We start from the raw sequence: 22844 nt of genomic DNA on the forward strand, positions 1-22844 counted from the left end.
CTCTGTGGTTCAGTCCAACTGCAGCTCTACCTCATGAACTCCATCAGCACCTCCTTCCTCAGCAACAGTCAACCCAGACTTTATATCTGACCTCCAGTTGGAGCATGCCCAGCAGGACTGTGGGGGTGCGGCCTTCTCAGCCAGGTATCCAGGATTAACCTTTGCTGGCCCAGTGCAGGGTTGGTACACCCCTCCCAGGTGGGATTTGTATTTGTGTCATCTTTTCCTAGGCAAATAAGTCCTACACATCCTGGCTCTTTGCAGATGTTTCTATCACACAGGAAGAATGATTTTTTTTATACCTAAACATTTGTTTTCTTCTACATTTTCTATAATAATGAATTTATATCAGTTTTCCAGTGCGGTGAATTGATTAATAGATCACCATTGGGACTTTTGTGCAAACCTCCTGCGCCCTAACCCAACAAAACCCAAAAGCTCATGGATAATCTTACACACATAAGTAATCTCATTGGAAGTAGTAGGACTACACACATGTTTAAGTGCTTTACTAGATTGGAGCCATTACCTTAAATTGTGGCATAGTTGCTCTTCAGAAATGTATAGCATACACATTAATGGAGCATACATATTTCAACACACATGTGGCTGTGTGTAATAGTCGGTGTTTGAGCTGCTTGCATAAATATTTGTTTTAATTAAAGACAGAGCTCCATATTCTCAGCTATATAATCAGCATAGCAACACGGCCCCCAGCTGAGAATCTTGTTCATTAAATGGTAGTAAGTTTCATTCCACTGTAGATCACTTGTTCAAGTCCAGATTATTTGAGTACTTATTAATAAATCATTACTCTCAGAAGGCCGTTCTGTAGCTTGTATTTAAAAAGTTGATGGGTCCAGCTTCTCGAAGCAGAGTACAGCTGGACCCCTTTGGCTCCTGCTCAGTCCACAAAAATCACTCTGGGTATGTCTACACTACCCCGCTAGTTTGAACTAGCGGGGTAATGTAGGCATACCGCACTTGCAAATGAAGCCCGGGATTTGAATTTCCCGGGCTTCATTTGCATAAACTGGGCGCCGCCATTTTTAAATCCCTGCTCGTTCGAACCCCGTGCAGCGCGGCTACACGTGGCACGAACTAGGTAGTTCGGACTAGGCTTCCTAGTCCGAACTACCATTACTCCTCATTCCACGAGGAGTAACGGTAGTTCGGACTAGGAAGCCTAGTCTGAACTACCTAGTTCATGCCGCGTGTAGCCGCACGGCACGGGGTTCGAATGAGCAGGGATTTAAAAATGGCGGCGCCCAGTTTATGCAAATGAAGCCCGGGAAATTCAAATCCCGGGCTTCCTTTGCAAGTGCGGTATGCCTACATTACCCCGCTAGTTCGAACTAGGAGGGTAGTGTAGACATACCCTCTGAGACTCTGTGATTAGTAACCACTGGTACAGATTATTCACAGGCTTGTTCCCAAGGGCACCATTTCAGGAGGGCAGGGGAGGATGCAGCTGCTCTTCTTCCCCTTCCCCTTCCCCTCAGTATCAAGGAGTGAGGGGAACGTACACAGCTTGCCTGCATTCCTCTCACTCCCAACTGATGAGGGGAAGAGGATTAACTTGAATAGTCAGAGTTAAGAGAAAAAGAGCAAGAAGTGTCCCAGGACACACACAGCTACAATCTTCCCATCCCTCGCAAAATGGCACCCTAGTTTGTTCCCACCACAGTTTCCCCATGTACAGGCAGTCCCCGAGTTACGCGGATCCATGGAACGAGGTGTACAGCTAGTTAGGATTAGAAGCCTAATCCGAACTAGCTAGTCCGTGCTGCATGTAGCCACGCGGCACGGGGTCCGAACTAGCCGGCATTTAAAAATGGCGCCGGCCGGCTTCATGCAAATGAAGCCCGGGAAATTCAAATCCCGGGCTTCATTTGCAACTGCGGATGACTACATTACCCCCACTATTTCGAACTAGCGGGGTAGTGTAGACATACCCCAGCAGACCAGGGAGACGGGGAGCAAAGCCGCGAAGGACCCGGGCAGCGGGACCGCAGTGCATCTCGGTCCACCGCCCGCGTCTCCCTGGTCTGCTGGGGGGGGGGGGGCAGCTAGTACATCCCCCCCCCCCCAGCAGACCAGGCTTTTCTCCGGACGCCTGTGGTAGAGCAGCTGGGGCGCTGCCGGTTGGTCCCGCAGCGCCGCTCTGGGCGCTACTGGACCAACCCAGCAGCACCGCAGCTGCTCAGCCCCAGGCGTCCCCAAGTCAGCCACTGCTTAAACTGACCAGCGCTGACTACAGGAAGACCGAGGCAGAGTTGCTCTGCCCCGGGCTTCCTGGAATCAGCCGCTAATCAGTTTCAGCAGCAGCTGACTTGGGGACGCCTGGGGTTCTTAAGTTGAATCTGTATGTAAGTCGGTACTGGCGTCCAGATTCAGCCTATTGAAACTGATCAGAGGCTGATTCCAGGAAGCCCGGGGCAGAGCAACTCTGCCTCGGGCTTCCTGTAGTCAGCCGCTGGTCAGTTTCAGCAGCGGCTGAATCTGGACGCCAGTTCTGACTTACATACAGATTCAACTTAAGAACAAACCTACAGTCCCTATCTTGTACGTAACCCGGCGACTGCCTGTACAGTTGTCCCTTCACTATCTGCAGGAAAGAGGAAGGAAGGTGCTACCTACCTGCTTCGCCTGTCTACTTTTCCTTTCTTTTTCTGCTCTTCGCTTCACTTCCTTCCCCTGAGGCTTTTGTACAGCTCAGGCTAATAATTTGGCAGCCGTCTCTTCTTCCTCAATTAGAGCCAGGTTATCTCCAGCCAACTCAAATTTATTCCCCTAAATGGGAGCTGGCATGACAGAGGGCTGAATCAGCAACCCTTTTGCCCAGCACCCTGTCACACTTCTAATGTACAAATAACCAGATCACAATATCTACCATCACTGAAATTAAGTTGCAATCTTGTCTCAGTCTTAGCTGAGAAGCCAATGAATAAATGGCAATAGAAATTGAACTAACCTTTAATCAATGACAGGAGTGGCTTTCACATGAAGACTGAAGTATGCTGATGGGACAGCGTACGGACTAGAACTTAGACTGGTTCTGCTATGTATTTCTGTAGATAAGCCGAAGACTGCAGTTTCCCGGGCTGTCATTGCAGCACCTTTCATTAAACACTGAATTCACACAGAATTTGTTTATTTATTTGGGAGATAAAACATTTTAAACAGCTCAGTTCTGTGCTGAAAAGAACCTCTGTGTTAAGAAAGACAAGATCGTTCAGGTCAAGACAAAAGTACATAGGGCAAGCTCATGATTAGCTGGTGCTGAATTTCCCAGCAATCTACACATCTGACAAATGCCATGGGATCCTAACTTTCATGACAATTCATTTGAACCCACAGAAACTTAAAAAAGGAGGTCACTAAATTATGCCTGAGTTTATACCTTTCTATTCAATCAGAAACCAAGGCAACAGCATATATAGAAAGATACAGTAAATAATATTCTCAGGGGCACAGCATTAGTGAATCATAAGTTGTTACTTTGCTCCTGACTATTCATATGTTTATTTCTTCAGGAAAAAACCCACTGTATTTTAGCAGATGGTGCTTGAGAGAATAAAAGTCAGATTAGTACTTGATCTGTCCTTATAAGACACAAGTATGAGACCAAAAAGACTATTGCATATCATTTATATGGGGTGCTACATCATTGGAATGTAAGAAAGGAATATCGTGTCACTTGGCTAGGGTGATATATACTGGCTGGAAGTAAGATAAAAGACAAACATATGCAATTCTCTCCCATAATTTTAATAAAAATACTCTGAAGCCCACATAATTAAAGACACCATCAAATAAATGCTCTTCATTTTTACAGCCTGTGACGGGGCGAACAGGCCCCGCACTGCAGGGCTGGGAGTAGCCCAGGCCCAGCTGGCGGAGAGGGCCCCGCCCTTCCGGCCCTGCTGGGCATGCTCCCAGCAGAGGCCAGGTATAAAGGCAGAGGGAGCCCAGCAGGGAGGAGGACAGCTGGGGGAGGGAGGAGACCAAGCCAGGCCAGTGTTTTTGCAGCCGCTGGGACCAGAGTCGCTGCCAGTGCTGGACCCTGACACCAAGGAAGCGGACCCCGACTCCAAGAGACCGGAACGTAACCCCAACCCCAGCAGGTCCTGCCTCAGAGGACAAGGGGCCCTCGGGGAACCGGGGCGCGGTAGGAAGCAGCCCAGGGCAGGGGATACAACGTTTGGCTCGGTGTGTATCGGCCGGATTCCCCGCCGAGCCGGCAGGAGCCACAGACCCTGCCTAAAGGGCCCTGGGCTGGGACCCGGTGGAGAGGGAGGGCCCGGGTCCCCCTACCACGCAGGCCCCCTCCCCCCCCCCCCGGATAACCAGGCCTGGGGCCGGGAAAGGCTCCTCAGAGGGACTAGACCTTGATACCGTATATCCCCTGGTAGAGGGGCCAGGGCTTTGTGTTGGGACATTGGATACCGTATATCCCCGGATAGAGGGGCCTGAACTTTTGGGGACTTTGGGGTATGGTATGGGCCCGGACTGAGACGCGGGTCAGTAAAGGGGGTCAGCAGCCCCCTTCAGGGGTGTACCCCCTGACACAGCCATTCAAAGAACATAGAAAGTAGCAGTAACTTTTCATAAGGTAAGATTTCCAAAAGTACTTCAGTGACTTTAGACCTTAAGGCACATCCAAAGGTATTTCAGTACCTAGAGATGAATATAGGTGCCTAATGAGATTTACAAGAGTCTAAGCAGGTTAGGTGCCTAAATCATATTGGTTTCTCCCCTTAGGGCTGTCTAGTCTTAGAACACTACAGTGGAGCTGTGCCGCTGTAGCAATTCAGTGTAGATACTACCTATGTCAAAGGTAATCTACTTCCCAAGAAGTGGTAACTAGGTTGGCAGAAAAATTCTTCCATTGACCTAGCAGAGTCAACACCGAGGGACTAGGTCAGTACGTATAGCCATGTGTCTTTTGGGGGAGGGGGGGAAGCGTGGCTGTAAGTTCCTAGTGAAAACCAGAGGATAGGCTCCTGGAAGCTAGATCTTTAGTGGCCTTTAGACACACACTAGGCATCTATCTGCATATTAAAGCACCTATAGACCTTTAAAAATCTGACCTCAGGGTCCAGATCCTCAAAGATTTTTAGGCCCCTAACTCTCATGGGCCTAAGTCACTTTTGATAATGGGACGTAGGTTCTCTATAAAGCTCAGCAAATCCATGGATACAGCATCTCATTTTTGTGGATACAGATGCAGATGAGGATATAAATTCTGTATCCATGCAGGGCTCTATTTATCTAAGCTCTAATTGACTACAGGCAGTCCCCGACTTATGCAGATCCGCCCGTGTACTCCAGGGCAAGAAAATCTGCTCCGCGTCTCCCTGGTCTGCAGACCAGGAAGACGCGGAGCAAAGCCGCGGAGGGGGTGGGGCTGCGGGGCAGCCCAGGCGCGCCTGGGCTGCCCCGCTGCCCCACCCCCTCCGCGGCTTTGCAAAGCCTCGGCGGAAGCCGGCAGCAGGACAGCCCAGAAGCGCCTGGGCTGCCCTGCTGCCCGAGCCCCTCCGCGGCTTTGCTCCTCATCTTCCTGGAGACCCCCCAGCAGACCAGGGAGACACAGAGCAAAGCTGGGGAGGATGCGGGCGGGACCGCGGCGCATCTCCGCGGTCCTGCCGTCCAGGTTTCCCTGGTCTGCTGGGGTGCAGCTAGTGCGCCCCCCCAGAAGACCAGGCTTTTCTCGCCTGGGGTAGAGCAGCTGGGGCTGCTGGGTTGGTCCTGCAGCGCCGCTCCTCGGCGCTACTGGACCAATCGGGCAGCACCCCAGCTGCTCTTCCCCAGGTGTCCCCAAGTAAGCTGCTGCTTAAACTGATCAGCGGCTGACTACAGGAAGCCCGAGGCAGAGTTGCTCTGCCTCGGGCTTCCTAGAATCAGCCGCTGATCAGTTTCAGCAGCGGCTGACTTGGGGACACCTGGGGCAGAGCAGCTGGGGTGCTGCCCGGTTGGTCCCTGCAGCGCCCCAGCTGCTCTGTCCTAGGCGTCCAGTTTCAGCTGCTGTTGAAACTGATCAGCGGCTGATTCCAGGCAGCCCAGGGCAGAGCAACTCTGCCTCGGGCTTCCTGTAGTCAGCCGCTGGTCAGTTTCAGCAGCGGCTGAATCTGGAAGCCAGTTCCGACTTACATACAAATTCAACTTAAGAACAAACCTACAGTCCCTATCTTGTACGTAACCCGGGGACTGCCTGTAATTCCAATTGGGTAGTTTTTTTAAAAAGTAGAAAATTGCTACAGATCAAGAACAAATTCTTTCTAACACATTGTAAAAATATTACTCTGATCTTATTGCAACCTGTAAAATAGATTATGTAGTATAAGAACAAACTATAATTGGCTGAAGTGACAATAATATTGCAGGTTTATGTTCCCCCAAATATTAATACTCTGCCAAAGCACTTCATTAAATCTCAAGTTACATGCCAGAGTTGCACCATGAAAGAGTAAGATATTCTAAAAAATTATGTACCAAGTATTGGTTTGAGACCTCACTTCACAAAAGAGTTATTTTTGTGAGCCTAAAATTCCATATCCACTAGATAGTTATAGTTCATATGAAGGTATTATATTTGGTTTCAGGATCTCCCTTGTGTTCTTTCTACATAAAATATTTTCTCAGGCTTCTTATGAAATCAGTGAAGCGAAGGCATTGTGGTTAATAAAACCTACAATTAAAAATAAATAAAGGTTAGAAAAATATATCCTGTTTCTTTATGAGAAAGTTGGAAATATTTGCCACATAGTTCACTAATTCAGTAATTTGACCAATCAGTTAAGCAATGTATGGTACTAAAAACCCAGGAGATAGGCTTTACAAACTTAACTAATTCCAAATAGAATTCTTCCCTAATTTCAGTTACACTGTACAACACTCTGCCTTTCTCAGATACACCACTAAACCAGGACAGTGGTCCTGATCTTTCTACAGGCAGAAATCCCAAAATCAATGGAAGTTTTGCATGTAAAAGAACTCTGTTTCAGTCTATTTTGGTCCCTGCTTTTGCTCAGATTACTAGAGTTCTTACACAGCAGCCAGAGCAAGAATTAATTTCTTTCCTACTATAAAAGATTTTTCATTAAACAGTTTTTAAGTTCAAACTATACTATCATATAGGACTTAAGTAATGTTAACCTTCTAGTTTAATGCAAGTGAAACAAAATTGGTTGCATTATTTACAGATGGTTTTATTCAGCTCCTCTGCTAAAGAACACTCAGACTGGATAATTGGCTTCCTTATACATGCACAGTCGTAAATGAAGCTTAAAACATGGTCCTTTACACTGAACATAATTTGGAGGAAAAAGCATCCTAGACAGATGTCTACTCCATGGTTTATAAGAGTATGTGATACCATCCGCACTTTTCACAGCTCACCCCTTGAAAACTGGGAGATTGACAAAAGGCCCCAAACGTGAAGAGCATTCATTAAAAGATGTAAATAGCCAAGATCCGTGCTGTTTTGTTTCAATCTTCTTTATCCTGTTGAAAACAGGAAAGCCTCCTGTCATGCAGGCTCAGGGATTCTCAGGGCCCAATAAAGGTTAGTGACATTTTCAATTCATGTTTGTTTTCATTCTTCTAATCATGAACCCTGTGTCAGCCTGAGAAACCAGCTGAGCTTAATCCATAACCTTTTACAAGCGAAACATTAACTCACAGCATGTTCTGTTGTCTTTTTAAAGCAATACAAAAGGGGGGAAAAGCCACAATATACATGATAAAATACAGCAGCCAAATGTGAAGGTTATTTGAAAGCAGATACATTTGAAGAAAGCAAGATATTTCAGTAATTGAATTAATCATATTAAGATGTCATATCTGCTAGCTACTGCACAAGGGTATCTTTAGTACAGATAGCAATTGATTACTATTGACAAAAGACATAAATGAAAAACCATTGTATCTGCTTCAGAATTTATTGTATCAGATTTCCATATGACACTCCAGTTGTATGCATGTGTGTGTGTGCGTGTGTGTGTATATAGATATAGATATATTCGGTGAGATTTTCTCTTTTCTTCTATAAATTAACCAGACACTTTTTCTTACAGCTTCACACAATAAATGAGATATAGTTTGCTTTATACAGTATTTCTGTGCAATAATCTAGAAGTTACACCAGAGACTATAGACTGCATATTACAGCCCCTCCTTCCCCACTGTTAATACTGACTTATTTTACGGAAATCTAGCAAGATTTACAGAATAAAGATGGATAATTATTTCTCAGATCTGTATGAGGAGATCCACAAGCTATTTGAATCAGGAATAATAAGGAAGATAGAAATATAAGGAAATTAGATTTCAGGAAAGCAAACTTTGAATTAAGACATCTAGTGACTAAGAACAATGGGAGGAATTATTAGAATTTGTAAGCATGGAAGATAGCTAAGGAACCCTAAAAGACGGTATAATTAAGGTTCAATAGATATTTCCTCTGAAAAAAAGAATTCAAAGAACAAGTAGGCACCTATGTAGCCTTGTGAGTTACTGGTGAAAGATCTGATGCTAAAAAGGAACCTATAAAAGAAATGGAAAAGAGGAAGACAGCCAATCACAAATGCTCAGAGTCACTTACGAAGTGGACTACATCATCACAGCCTTTCTTTGGTCACACCAAGAGCAACGCCTTTGTTATTCCTCTGCTCAGGTCATGACCAGCTGTGTTACAGAGAACAGGAGCTACTCACATGATACATCTTCCTCCAGCAAGTCAGCAGGAACAGAACCAGTCCTAGCTCTGCCCCACATCATCAACTCCCAATTGTTGGTCAGATTTTCCAGGTTGTTGCACAAGAAGTTGTAAGCTGCACCAAAAAAAAAAAGGATGTAGAAAGTTATTCCTCTCTCTAGGGAAAGCAGGGGAGGAATTGTGATGAAGCTGCAATTCATTCTCTGCTCCTTGATGATTCAGCTACTTACTCTGAGCAGATTGTAAATTGTAATATTACCATTAATGAGTCAAAAGGGCTAAAGGGAACAAAAAGGGCTCTTGTGAATAAGCAGAAAGAAAATAAGTACTAAAGAAAAAGGAAGTCCATTAACAAATGAAGGGAAGAAAATAATGATGATTCAAAATGGGTAAGATAATAGATTATTTTATTTAAAAAAAAAAATCTGTGTCTTACTAGAAGAGTAGTTGGAACAATAAGGACCTAAGAAACGTCTAGTAAAAGTAGCTGTTGATAGGAACAGGTAAGCAAATATGGTAGGTGACCAGCCTGACTTAGCAGTGAAATCCTTGGTGAGCTTAAACCCAAAAAGGAAGCTTGCAAGAAGTGGAAACTTGGACTGATGACTAGGGAAGAGTACAAATATAGTGTTCAAGCATGCAGGGGTGTTATCAGGAAGGCCAAAGCGCAATGTGAAGGGTAACAAGAAGGGTTTCTACAGGCATGTTAGCAATAAGAGGGTGATCAGGGAAGGTGTGGAACCCTTATTGAATGAGTGACAGATGATGTGGGAAAAGCGTAAGTACTCTATGCTTTTTTTGTCTCTGTCTTCACAGACAAGGACATCTTCCAGACAACTGCACTAGGCAACACAGTATGGGAAAGAGACAGGCAGCCCTTGGTGAAGAAAGAACAGGTTAAGAACTATGTAGTAAAGTTTGATATATACAAATCTAAGGGGACAGATCTAATGCATCCGAGGGTACCGAGGGAGTTAGCTGATGGGATTACAGAGTCATTGGCCATTATCTTTGAAAACTCGTGTCAATCTGGGGGAGGCCATAGACAATTGGAAAAAAGGCAAATGTAGTGCCCGTCTTTAAAAAGAGAAGGACAATCCAGTCAGCCTCATCTCAGTCCCTGGAGATCCTCAAGGAATCCATTTTGAAGCACTTGGAAGAGAGAGGAAAGTGATCAGGAACAGTCAACATGGATTCGCCAAGGGCAAATCAAGCCTGACTCTGTGAATATGGGGAAGGCGATGAATGTGATATATCTTGACTTTACCAAAGCTTTAGATACTGTCTCCCACAGTATACTTGCCAGAAAGTTAAGGAAGTATGGATTGGATAAATAATCTGTAAAGTGGATAGAAAACTGGCTAGATTGTTGAGCTCAAAGAGTAGTGATCAATGGCTCAATGTCTGGTTGATGGTCGGTGTCAAGCAGAGTACCCCAGCGTCAGTTCTGGGGCCAGTTTTGTTCAACATCTTTGTTAATGACCTGGATGAGGGGCTGTATTGCACTTTCAGCAAGTTCACAGATTACACTAAGCTAGGGGGAGAGAGGGATATGTTGTAGGGTCCAGAGTTACCTAAACAAACTGGAGGATTAGGCCAAAAGAAATCTGATGAGGTTCAACACGGACAAGTGCAGAATCCTCCACTTGGAACAGAAGAATCCTAAGCATTGTTACGGGCTGGGGGCTGACTGGCTAAGCAGCAGTTCGGCACCTTTAGGACCCAGGGGTGCTGGATTATCAAATATGCCGGACTATCGGAAGGGGGGGCTATGAGGGGTCTAGGCTGGAGTGGGGTGGGGGATATGGGAGGTAGCACTGCGGGACCAATCCAGCATCACCCCAGCTGCTCTGCCCCAGGCGTCCCCAAGTCAGCCGCTGCTGAAACTGACGAGAGGCTGACTCAGGGAAGCCCGGGGCAGAGCAGCTCCAATTGTCTGGCTGCCTGGAGCACTTCCAGGTTCCAGGTGGTGCCAGACTATCAGGAGTGCCGGACCACTGGATACCAGACAACTGGAGTTTTACTGTATTCCCCTTTATTCAGCACTAGTGAGGCTATATCTGGAGTATTGCATCCAATTCTGGGGCCCCTATTACTGGACAGATGTGGACACGGAGAAAATCCAGCAGAGGGAAACAGAAATTATTAGGGGGCTGGAGTACATGACTTACAAGGAGAGGCTGAGGGATTTGGGCTTATTTAGTGTACAGAACAGAAGAGTGTAAGTGGGAAGGGGATTTGATAGCAGCCTTTAACTACCTGAAGAGGGTATCCAAGGAGGATGGAGTCAGGTGTTCTCATTGGTGACAGATGACAGAATGAGGAGCAATTGGTCTCAAGTCGCAGTGTGGGAGGTCTAGATTGGATATTAGGAAAACTATTTCACTAGAAGGGTGGTGAAGCACTGAACTGGGTTACCTAAATTGGTGTTGGAATCTCCATCCCGAGAAGTTTTTAAGCCCTGGCTGGGATGATTTAGTTGGGATTGGTCCTGCTTTGGGCAGGGAGTTGGACTTGATGGCTTCCTGAGATCTTTTCCAACCCTATGATTCCATGTAAGAAAATACATTAAATATTTCAGCATAATGTATTAGCTGATCTACATGCTATGCACTGTAGGATGTTAGAGAAAATTAATTATAATAGTATGTGATAAGAGAATTAGGTAACAAATTTATTCTGTTGCTATTATAATTTAAGAATCATAAATTGGGGCCATACAGAATAACAGAAGAAAAGTAAATGCTCAAAAAGTTATCCTGACACTAGTGATAGCCTGCTTTGAATCTAAATTCCATTTCTAGAAAAAAATCAGGATTGGCCAGATTGAAGCCTATCCTGCACACCAGCACAAGGGAGCAGAGGGAGTCTGCTTCTGCCTGTGTTCAGGAAGAGATGGTATGCTTCACTGGCACTATCTCCCCTCATTCATATGGGCAGGCACTGGGTAGAGTCTTATTTCTACCATCTCCCTCACAGATAGCTGGTGGCATAGTTCCATTAGCTCATCAGCAAGGGTATGCTGCAGCAGGTGTAAACCTGTCACCGTTTATTCCTTCCCTCGAGCAGCAGGTAGACCAAGATGGAGAGCACAACTCCTCCCCAGGTCACCATCTTCCTCCTGGGGCACAGCAGGGACAGCCCAATACCATGGTGCTTGTTACTCTGCTCAGACCACACACTAACAACATAGCCTAGACTCTAGGCCCTAGAGCAGGGATTCTCAAACTGAGGGTAGCAAGTTTATTTCGAGGAAGTCACAGGTGCATGCATGAAGCAAAGATATATTTAAAATATATCATTGACATTAGGCATGTTAGAAAATTGCACAAACCTTTTCATCACAATGTAGTGTAGTTACTTCAAAAAATATTGTAAAAATAGAATGCAGCTAAACAAATATATATTTGTATTTCACCGCTAAGGAAATTGGACTCTGGAGATTGTAGGATCATGCACACAAGTTTCTTACCTAGAGACTAAAAGGTGGGACTGAGACAACATTAGAAGTACTGATTGTTCAGCAGTGGAAGAGCTGCATTAAACCACATAACACTGAGATGGGGGGAAAAGTAATTTACTATTTAATACAGGCAGGGGTGGCATTAGTGGGAGTTTGCAGGGGCTATAGCCACCTTAAAATTTGTCTTAGCTCCTCCTCCCAATGCAAACATTTAGAAGTAAGGGTGGCATGGTATGGCACCCTTATTTCTGGTGTTCAGTGCTGCTGGTTGTGGTGGTGGCACTGTCTTCAGAGCTGGGTGCCCAACCAACAACCACCTGTCTCTGGCTGCCCAGTTCTGAAGGCAATATCTGGTGCCAGCAACAGCGCAGAAATAAAGGTGGCAATGTGGTGCTAACAAGGCTGCTGTGAAAAGTAATATTTGTAAAAAATATTGTTTGTTAATATCACTTTTCGCAGCTTCCCCACTAGCTAGCAAGTCTGCTATGAAATCTACACTGGTAAGTCTCCACTAGGAATGTAAAATCCCCATTTAATTGCTAACTGAATAAAGGGGACCAGCAGGGGGCTCTCCAGTCCAGATGGAGTGACCCCCCTGCACTGCAGGCAAGAGCTGTTCTGACCAGGACGTAGGAGCAGCCCCTGCCTGCAGTGGGCCAGAGCACCCCACCGGCAGGCGCTGCTCTAACATCCCAATCAGAGCACCTCCTGCCTGTGGGGTACTTGGGCCTGCTGCTGACAGAGGCTGTTCCGGGTCTGTGCTACATCTGCTGTGAAAAGTGATACTGACAAAGTTTTTCTTCCCTTCATGAGCACCATTTATGAGGAGATGGGGGACAGTACCCTTCCTCCCAAATTTGAACCCCTTGATTTCACATTTGAGGTCTGCTTAAAGCTTCAAGCCCTGGTTCCAAAGGCAGCTCTGAACTGCAACAGAGTTTGAGCTGCTTGCAGCTTTTCCTTTGCGAGAGAAAGATGGGGATGGAGTAAGTCATGTGTGAGGACACAGAGGCATGAGGGGAATGGGGGCAGAGGGTGGGAAGAGGGTGGGCATCTGGGGAAAAGAGGGCAAAGGGGGCAGAGGCAGGTAAGGGAAGGAGGAGGCACCAGGAGGGTGCAGGGCTAAGAGAAGGTGCAGGTGCCAGGGGATTCTGGGGGTGAAGCAGAAGGGCAGACACCTGCAGGGAAGGGACCAGCACCAGAGGAGAGAGGCAGGGCAGGTGTGTAGAGGGAGGTGTTAGGAGAGGGGATGAGGAGGGGTAGCTTGCATGATCAGAGTGGGGCTATTAGAGGAGTGGGCATAGGGAGGAGAGAAGGGCTGATGGCAGGAAGGGTGAGGGCAGGAGTCAGGACAGCAGAGGAGGGTGAGGAGTTGGGGGCAGCAGGCACCAGGAGAGCTGATGGAGCAAGGAGAGGAGACATGGCAGCAGAGAGAAAAGGTAAAGGTTTATAAAATATTTATTAATAACTTGGGTGCCACAGTGACACATCCAAACAAGCCACATGAACTCAGCACTGCTGCACAACACAAAATTCATTCTGCTCATGGGAGGAAACTCTTAGGCTATGTCTACACTGGTAGCTTCTTGTGCAAGGGTTCTTGTGCAAGAAGTCTTGCGCAAGAACATCCACATTGCCATGTGCGAGCTGTGCTTTTGCGCAAATGCATCCATGGCAGTGTGGCTGCTCTCTTGCTCAAGAAAGCTCCCCTGCCGAGCATACACACTGCCCTCTTGTTCAAGAGAGCTTACACCTGTTAGAAAAGAGCATAGCTCTTGCGCAAGACGCCCTCTCTTACCATGCCATACTGTAAATATCCTTGCGCAAGAGCAGGAGGACAGTATGGATGCTCTGTGGGTTCTTGCACAAGAACGGCTGTATTTGCACAAGAAGCTGCGAGAGTAGACATAGCTTTAGAGGGAACACTTCTCCCAGCCTCTCTGCCCCCGAGTTAATGTCACACACATTGGGTTAATGCAATTGCAGGATAGTTTCATGAGGGGGGCGTGGTGGGGGCCAAACTCATCCCTGTTGGTAGGAGGATGGTGGGAATAGTCCTTCGACTATTCACCTTTTACTTCTGGTCATGTGTCCATCTTGCCCCGAGCATGTTACCTCCAGAGGCCTGGTTAATGGGGGTCAGGGGCGTGGTTAATGGGGCACCACCAAAAATTATACAAACCTGCCTCCCGGGGCTGGGAATGGGCAACAGGGGATGGATCATTTGATGACTGCCTCTTCTGTTGATGCCTTCTGAAGCACCTGGCATTGGCCACTGTTGGAAGACAAGATACTGGGTTAGATGGACCACTGGTCTGACCCAGTATGGCCATTCTGATCATATATAGAGCCCAAATGTATCTGCCCCCTGCTGTAACCCACTAGACCCCACTCCACTGCCAGAGATGAAATAGAGCCCAGGAATCCTGACACTCACTCACTCACACTCTCTCTGCAGTTAGTAAGAAAGTAAAACTATATATTAAAATTTTAAGGCTAAGCGTGTCCCTTAAGTGACTTGCCATAAGATGTCAGAACATGTTAATATTAGAGCTGAGCAAGTCTAATATTTAATTTTTTCGTGTATATAGGAATTAGATACAGCGCTCCTGTCAGCTAATTGCTAAGTTATCTGCCAAAAAAAATTTAAAATGTTCCAGTGCCTTACTAGCTCTACAAAATGATGATGTGTGGGGGGCGGGGGGGAGGGAAGGTGAATGGAGTCATTCCCTCTCCCCTCACACACACACACCCCGCCCATTTGCTGCTTGGCTTGCACTGAGCATGCTCAGTAACACTGCTGAAGCCACTGTCCTCATCTGCCCTTTCCATTCCCTCACTCTCTTCCCCTTTCTAACAGCAGGGCATGCACAGGTCCACCCCCTCCTCACCAAAATCTGGAAAGGCACCCCTGTTCCTCATCCTAAGTAATAGGATGAAATTTAGCATGTAAAATAGTGTTACTTATAAAAATAAGGGGAGTGGCACCTAGAGGCTTGCTGTTTGAAAGGGGTCACTGATACTGAAAGTTTGAGAACTACCAGTCTCTCAGATAGTGGAAATATGAATAATAAGCAGTATGGGTATATAAAGCTGAAAACCTGACAAACACTTTATGCCTGTTTTAACAGAAGTACAAAATTATTGCAGGAAGAAAGGGCAAAGGTGTAAAATAGTGGAATTTCAGAAAAATAAATCTCAGGATCTTATCTGAAAAATTCAAATTGCTTTTAGGCAAACTCAGTGCCCAACCAGCAGCATTACTGTGCCATCTGTTGCTTTCTGACTGCTGGGCCAAGAATCTCAAAGATTCTGCTTTACTTCTCCCCCTCTGACAGCTTCCTCCCACCCCTAAAACAGTAACACATTGCCAAGTGATGCATTCTTTATACCTATGAGTAAGCTGAGCTCTAACAAGGTTCTCTTCACTGGTTAGAATAGGGTGGGGGCTGATGGGGGTGGGTAGCTCTGGTCTTTAGCATACCATTTATTTCATTACAACTAATTTGGTTGATATTATCAACATTATTATGCTGATAGTTGTTTCAACTCAAACTAATTTAATTGATAGAATTCTGTGTCCTTGCTATTATATGAGACAATTAGCTCTCATTAGTTCACATTTCACTCATTTTCTACTGACTGATTGCACTACATACTGATACTTGCTAATATCAATATGTAATGCAATCAGTCAGAGGAAAATGTTGGTACAGTACGGTATCTCTAAAAACGATCACATTTATCATTCTGATTGTCCTCAAAGTACCAATATTTTCCTATAATTTAATGGTTTCATAATCTAATATTTTGTATTAATAACAATCTTTGTAAGGTCAAATACTTAATCACATATGGATTATACAGCATTTAATTAATGAGAATTGCCATTTATTAATACATTGCAGATGGTACATTTCTATTGTCAAGTATAACCTTCAAATAGAAATCAGACTGAGATTTGACTTAAAGACTTTTTGCTTCTCTTTCCCTATTTCCTCAGTTTTCTTCTTGAATTCTAAGCTTTTTTTTGTATTCTATTGTTAAGGTCCTGCTGTAACCATATGGAGAGCCTTAGAAAAGCAAGAACATGCAGCTGATGCTTTGTAGAAGAGGTGAAGAGGTTACTCGAATTGTGCTACTGTTAATTTGCCCTTTAAGCATCTACAGCAGGGAGTCTATAATGGCAAGAACCAAAGCACAGATTTGTCTATCAGATTATTACGTCAGAAATGCTAAAGATTCAAAAGAAAGAAAAGGGCAAAAGGCTTTTTGTAACCAATTTAATATAATCCACCGAGCTTTCATTGGGGCCCATTTGTAAATGCTCTGCTAGCTTTTTCAAATAAAATGCAAACATACATACCTACATTTTTCCTTAAGTATTTTTATATTACAGATGTGAATTCGTTCATATGTTTTATAAACACTACACTTTCAGTCCTTGGATTTTTCATGAATTATGAAACATGTCAATACTGAAGTACAGATCATTCTGCAAAAAATAATGGCACCACACATTCTGTACTATTCTTTAGGGTTGAGCCCCTCAATAATAAATGTATTTAACAGCCTATACAGCTAGTCTCAAACAAGATCATAATCTTTAAAAGAGAGGTGTTTAATATTGGAAATGTAAAAAAAAAATCCCATAAAAACAAACAGTGCATAGTTTGGGATTGTAAAAATTCAAAATAATTCTTTTCTAAAGAGAAAATCCAAATTAGTTTTGCTATGCTATATTCTACACTGAATAATGGCAGAGGATATTTAAATACCATAGTTACTATAATAATCCCTGTTTGAACTATGGCTTCCCTGAACTGGGCTAAGCCTTTAGATAGAAACTAATTGCTACAAATACTAATTTTCAAGTCCCTTTTGTTTCTTATTGTAGGCACCTCTGGATGCAGAAGGTACCCAATTAGCAGAATTCATGGTCCTGATTGTGTATTGTGGGGCTGGTGTGTGAAAAGTATAAATACTGTTGATTACTATTCCACTATAATGGTTGAATTTTTTGATTGCTTAATAAGGCCATCTATTCTGCATCAGGCACTGGCAAGGCTGTTGGTGAAATCAGTTAGGTCACTTTTTCTGGTCAGAATAGCAGGAGGAGCCTGGTGCTGGTAACAGATGACTAAAGACATAATTACAGGCTATTTAATCACATCTGTTTCCCCACTTAACACTGTTTGCTCAAGTTACATGTAGTTAAAGAAATCAAAAGGAAAATAATGGCAAAGACAGTAAAAATTACTATTAAATGGTTAAAACTCTAGGGTTTGTTATAATTAGAGAAAACAGAGTTTACAGTAATTTTAAAAAGGTACTAATTTATATTACTGAGCTTCTATACACACACATACACTCTGCAAGGTTAGTTGTTGCTGGTTGCATAGTCCATGTCCATGCATAGTTTTTTAAATACCTATTTGTATAACACAAGTGCTTGAATTTTTTAAAAAAAAGCATAGCAAGATTAATATTCTTTGTATATTAAAGTTATTTGTTTGTGCTCATCCAATATTATAATGATATGTCAAGTTAAGTAACTCTTTTCATGGTTTGTGATTAACAGCTAATCCTATAAATATACCCTCTATTAAATGGCAATCAGAATAGCAGAAACCAACTGACTTATCTGTGTATGCCACTCCATTCAACTGGGATACTATTTTCAGCCCTTTATCATTCCAGGTACAGTTCCACAGTCAGTCAATAACGTACCTCTGCTTCACAATCAAATACAGGGATAAAACTAAGAGATATGTAACTGCTTACGAGATGTCAAATCCATGTTGCATGCATACATAATCATATCAGTGGTAGACACAGGGATAGCTGTCTCTGTTTGCCGCCACATATCATATATATATAGTAGCCCAATGTTTGGGTATGTCTACACTACAAAGTTAATTTGAACTAACAGATGTTAGTTCGAATTAACTTTGATAGGCACTACACAGGCAAACCGCTAGTTCGAACTTAATTCGAACTAGCGGAGCGCTTAATTCGAACTAGGTAAACCTCATTCTACGAGGACTAACACCTAATTCGAATTAAGTAGTTCAAATTAAGGGCTGTGTAGCCATTTCATTCGAACTAGTGGGAGGCTAGCCCTCCCCAGCTTTCCCTGGTGGCCACTCTGGGCACCACCAGGGAAACTCTTCTGCCCCCTTCCCGGCCCCGGAGCCCTTAAAGACTGCCAGCATCCAGCCAGCAGACCCTGTACTTGGCACGGCATGAGCCAGCCACCCGCTGCCACCCAGCCCTCTGCCTCTTCCTGGGACCAGGCTGGCAGCTCCCAGGAGCCTGCCCGGGGCCGCAAGAGGCGGGCACCCACCTGGTCTAGTGCAGACATCATGGACCTCATCCACGACCTCCACACTAGGCACAGAAAGTGGCCGTCTAGGGCAGGATAGCTACCAGCCTGGCCACCTAGGAGCAGGTGTGCATGAAAATCAAGGTGGTCCAGTGAGACCCCCGACCCTGAGCCCTGAGCTTAGAACAGCCACACTGGGTCAGACCAAAGGTCTATCTAGCCCAGTAGCCTGTCTGCCGACAGCGGCCAACACCAGCTACCCAGGAGGGGATGGACCGAAGACAATGACCAAGCCATTTGTCTCATGTCATCCATCTCCTGACTTCCAAAACAGAGGCCAGTGACACCATTTCTATCCCCTGGCTAATACCACTCCATGGACCCAGCCTCCATGAATTTAGCTAACTTCTCTTTTAACTCTGTTATAGTTCTAGCCTTCACAGCCTCCTGCAGCAAGGAGTTCCACAGGTTGACTATTTGCTTTGTGAAGAAGAACTTTCTGTTATTAGTTTGAAGCCTGCTACCCATTCCTTTTCTTTGGTGTCCTCTAGTCCTTCTATTATGGGAACTAATGAAGAACTTTTCTTTATGCACCCTCTCCACACCACTCATGCTTTTATAGACCTCTATCCTGTCCCCCCTAAGTCTCCTCTTTTCTAAGCTGAAAAGTCCCAGTCTCTTTAGCCTCTCTTCATAAGGGACCTATTCCAAACTCCTGATCGCTTTAGTTGCCCTCCCCTCTCCCACCCTCTCTCTTCCCCTCTCCTACCTCCTTTTCCCAGTCTCCCCGAGTTTTGTTAAATAAAGAGAGTTTCTATTTATGAACACGCGTGTCCTTTATTTTATACATCAGAAAGGGGGGCTAGGGAGGGGTAAATGGAAGGAGGTGAGGGAGGAATGGGGTACGAGCCCCCGATGGGGAGGACTGGGGTGGCTCTGCGGGCTCCTTGGGGTGGAAGCTCTCCTGCAGCCCCCCAGTTGACCCTCCCCAAGATGGCAGCCTGCAGCAAGTGCAGCCAGGCTGATGGCCAAGTGCTGTGATATGCCGAGTGTGGGCATTCAGGGCACTCCAAGACAGGACTGCTTTGCTGTCCCTCATAGAGTTAGACAAGCAAGCGGGGAACCCCTGAGAACTGTCTGTCCGGGGTGGAGGTCGGGACTCTTTAAGCACAGCCCTCAGCTAGCCTGAGACAGCAGCTCCACACTCTAAGTCCTAATCTGATGCCCTGTCGGCACTGCTTCCGGCCATCCTTAACCTCGGTTCAGGGTCCACTCAATGTGGACATGCTAGTTCGAATTAGCAAAACGCTAATTCGAACTAGTTTTTAGGTCTAGATGCACTAGTTCGAATTAGCTTAGTTCTAATTAACTAATTCGAATTAAATTAGTTTGAATTAGTGCTGTAGTGTAGACACGCCCTCAGAGTTTGTAACGCTGAAATTCTGGCTGTTCCTTCTGGGCGGCACTGTTGCTGAAATGCTGGCTGTTCCCTCCGGGCGGCGCTGTTACCTGAGTCACGTCCTTTGCCTCCCACTGTGGCGCTCAACTGACTTCTGCGCCGCTCATCCGGGCCACCGCAGGGGAGCCCAAATGGCCGCTTGCTCTGCTTGCTCCCCCACGGCATCCCAGCTGAGCGGTGCAGAAGTCAGCTGAGCACCACAGCGAGAGGTGAAGAGGGGTGGGGTGGCAATGTACACAGCCAGGGGATGGGGCCTGGACAAGTGTGCATCCCCAACGGAGACAGAGGAGAGTGGAGAGAGAGTGAGAGGCAGGGGGAGAAGAGAAAGAGAGAGACGGAGAGAGAGGCAGAAGGTGGAGGAGAGCTGAGAGAGAGGGGGGGAGGCAGGAGGAGGAGGAGAGAGAGAGAAAAAGTGACACGGAGCGAGAGACCGGAGGCTCAGGAAAGAAAACCGATGTGGAGGAGAGACCTGAAAATCCCGTCTTATGACAGGCTAATTGGCTGGTTGTATATTAAATGTAAAATGTATGCCATGTACAGTAGATACAAATACATACACATAATACACTTCAACTTTTTATCAGTGTGTAACCCCCAAGCAGAGCCAGCCCAAGCTACGGGCTGACCGGGCTACCGCCTGAGGCGCCCCATTGTAGGGGGCGCTGAGCGGGGCTAATGCGCATGCCACGGGCACCGGGGGCCCAAGGGCACCGGGCACCTGGGGGCGGGGCCACACATGAGCCGCACTTCCGGGGGCATCACCAGGGCCCGGGGCGCATGAATGGCTCGGGCCGGCTCTGCCCCCAAGGAGATTACCTAGATTTCTGGGGCTCTGTCTGCTGGCAGCTCAGGAAGAGGCACTCTGTCCCTGGTAGGGAGGGAGAGCCAAGACAAACTCAGAGTCTGTCCGGCAAAAAATAGGGAGTGAGATGCCCCTCCCAGGGAGTTCAAGAGAGGGGAGAAGCCATTTGTTTTATGAGTCAGTCTGGAGCCAGACAGGGCAAGGGCAGGACTGGTTTTGTGGGGAGCTGGTAAGCCCCAGGCCTGCATGAATGGTCCCCCCTGAGAACTAGCTTCTAGGGACCTGAAAGCAAGATCCCTCAGCTGGGTTTTCCTTCTCCACTGATGAGTCCCAGTTTGTAGAGTTTGCTGGGGAACTTCCCCAGCCAGGCTGAGTTAGCCCTCCAGCTCCCTGGGTGAGACCAGTCACCACATGGTCAGCTCTGCTCTGCCAGCTAGTTCAGGACTGCTCCCTGCTGTGTGTGTGTCTGGGCACTGGCCTAGAAGACTACAGCTTGGATTTTAGTACAGTTGTGTAATCTGCACCTTGAGCCCTGCACCCTTTTGTGGTGAGGGGAAATCCTGGGACTGAAGCAGCCTGATACCTGCCTGAAGAGGATCCCTGCTAGCAGAGATCAGCCCTCTGCAGTGACTGAGGAGTCCAGAGTCATCTCTGAACCGGAGGATCAGTCATGGAGTTTGTGAGTGCACCATCTTTTAGTCAGTCAGTCAGTCAAAACTGGGGACCCCCTACTACCTGAACTGTGTCCTCAAGCCAGGGAGTAAGGGTTTGGGATTTTATAACCTGCTGCATATTAAACCTGTGGAGGGATTTACCACCTTCTCCCGCTTGTGAGTCCTTTGGGCTGTACTGAACCCAATCAGCCACACTGCTAACCCACTGCAGAGAAGAATTTTGTGGTCATAGGTAATCAAGGGCCCCAACAAAGTACATGTATCAATGGGACACTAATCTTACATTTGCTACACCAAGTCACATGACTGGGGAAGTCACAGGTATTAGCAGTGTGGGCACCCGTGAACCTAAAAATAGTGTTTTACCCTGTTATAATTGTTTCCTGTTTAATGTAATTATTGTGTTGAATATATTGTGTGTGTTTGTGTTATTTTTTGGAAATCTCCAACTATCTGGCAAGTAAGTGGGGATTACTCTGTGGTTAGAATTTTCCTCCCAAATTGCCCTGGTGACCCGGCCAGGAAGGAGTGACGGGGGTAGAGGCACCGCCAAAAAAATTCATAGGAAAAAATAAAGAAGATACACCCTGCTGAGTGTATGGTAGGATCCAGAAGAACCCAGACCTGTCCACCAAAACATGTAAGCAGATTGGCATTAAAGAAGATAACTGGGTGGAGAGGGGCGCTACAAGTATAATATAAGTAATTTACTATATAATATAGAGGCATTATTAAACATTACTATGTATATTATAAAATAATCTGTATTGCATTTTAATATACAGTAAAATTGGGAGCTCTATGTACTACTGCAGTATGATATTATATAATAGTACCATATTTATATCTTTCAGAACAAGAAGTGAGTTGGGGAAACATAAGGATTCTTTTTAGCATAAAAAAGAGAGGTTGAAGAGAGTCTAATGAACTCACAAATTAAGCTTAAGTGGCCTTTATTTAAAAAGGCATTTAAGAGTTTCAGAAAAGAAAAAAGCAATACAATGGACTTAAGATGAGCTACTAAAAGAGGGATTGCCCCCAAAATATGCCAGCTCTAGTTGTGATGGTAAGAGTGCCTACAAGCCACTTGGCTTTAGAGGTTATTTTCCAAGAAATCTCATGACACCTCCAATTGATGTCCTTAAAATATCAACCCACTCTTCCCCAAACCCAACCTACTTATTCCCAGCTCAAAACTGAACAAATGATACTCATCCTGCATTGCCATATTTTCATACTGCAAGGCACCGGATAAGAAGTCAGCTATTCGCATGTCAGTCACTTTTTTGAAATGTACATCTACATACTGTAGCATTTTCACAATAGTGACCAGCATGCAAGAAACCATTTAGGTGCCACATCAGGAGTTTTGGGTCACGTTTTGGTCACACCCACTGCCCTG

At 45.6% G+C, this 22844-nt stretch overlaps 1 long non-coding RNA gene across 2 annotated transcripts in view; it reads right to left on the reverse strand.

The window, feature by feature from the left end:
• Window positions 1–6874: 6874 nt before the first annotated feature.
• Window positions 6875–22844, reverse strand: part of LOC142829111 (uncharacterized) — a 92583-nt gene continuing 76613 nt past the window's right edge. For both annotated transcript variants that reach the window (XR_012903398.1, XR_012903397.1), the window contains exons 5-7: window positions 14365–14457; window positions 8718–8834; window positions 6875–7506 (exon numbers count right to left, since the gene is read on the reverse strand). This is a non-coding gene — a long non-coding RNA (uncharacterized LOC142829111). The remainder of the gene's footprint in view (window positions 7507–8717; window positions 8835–14364; window positions 14458–22844) is intronic.

This window comes from Pelodiscus sinensis, chromosome 4, assembly GCF_049634645.1.
Source record: "Pelodiscus sinensis isolate JC-2024 chromosome 4, ASM4963464v1, whole genome shotgun sequence".
Taxonomy (NCBI): Eukaryota; Metazoa; Chordata; order Testudines; family Trionychidae; genus Pelodiscus; species Pelodiscus sinensis.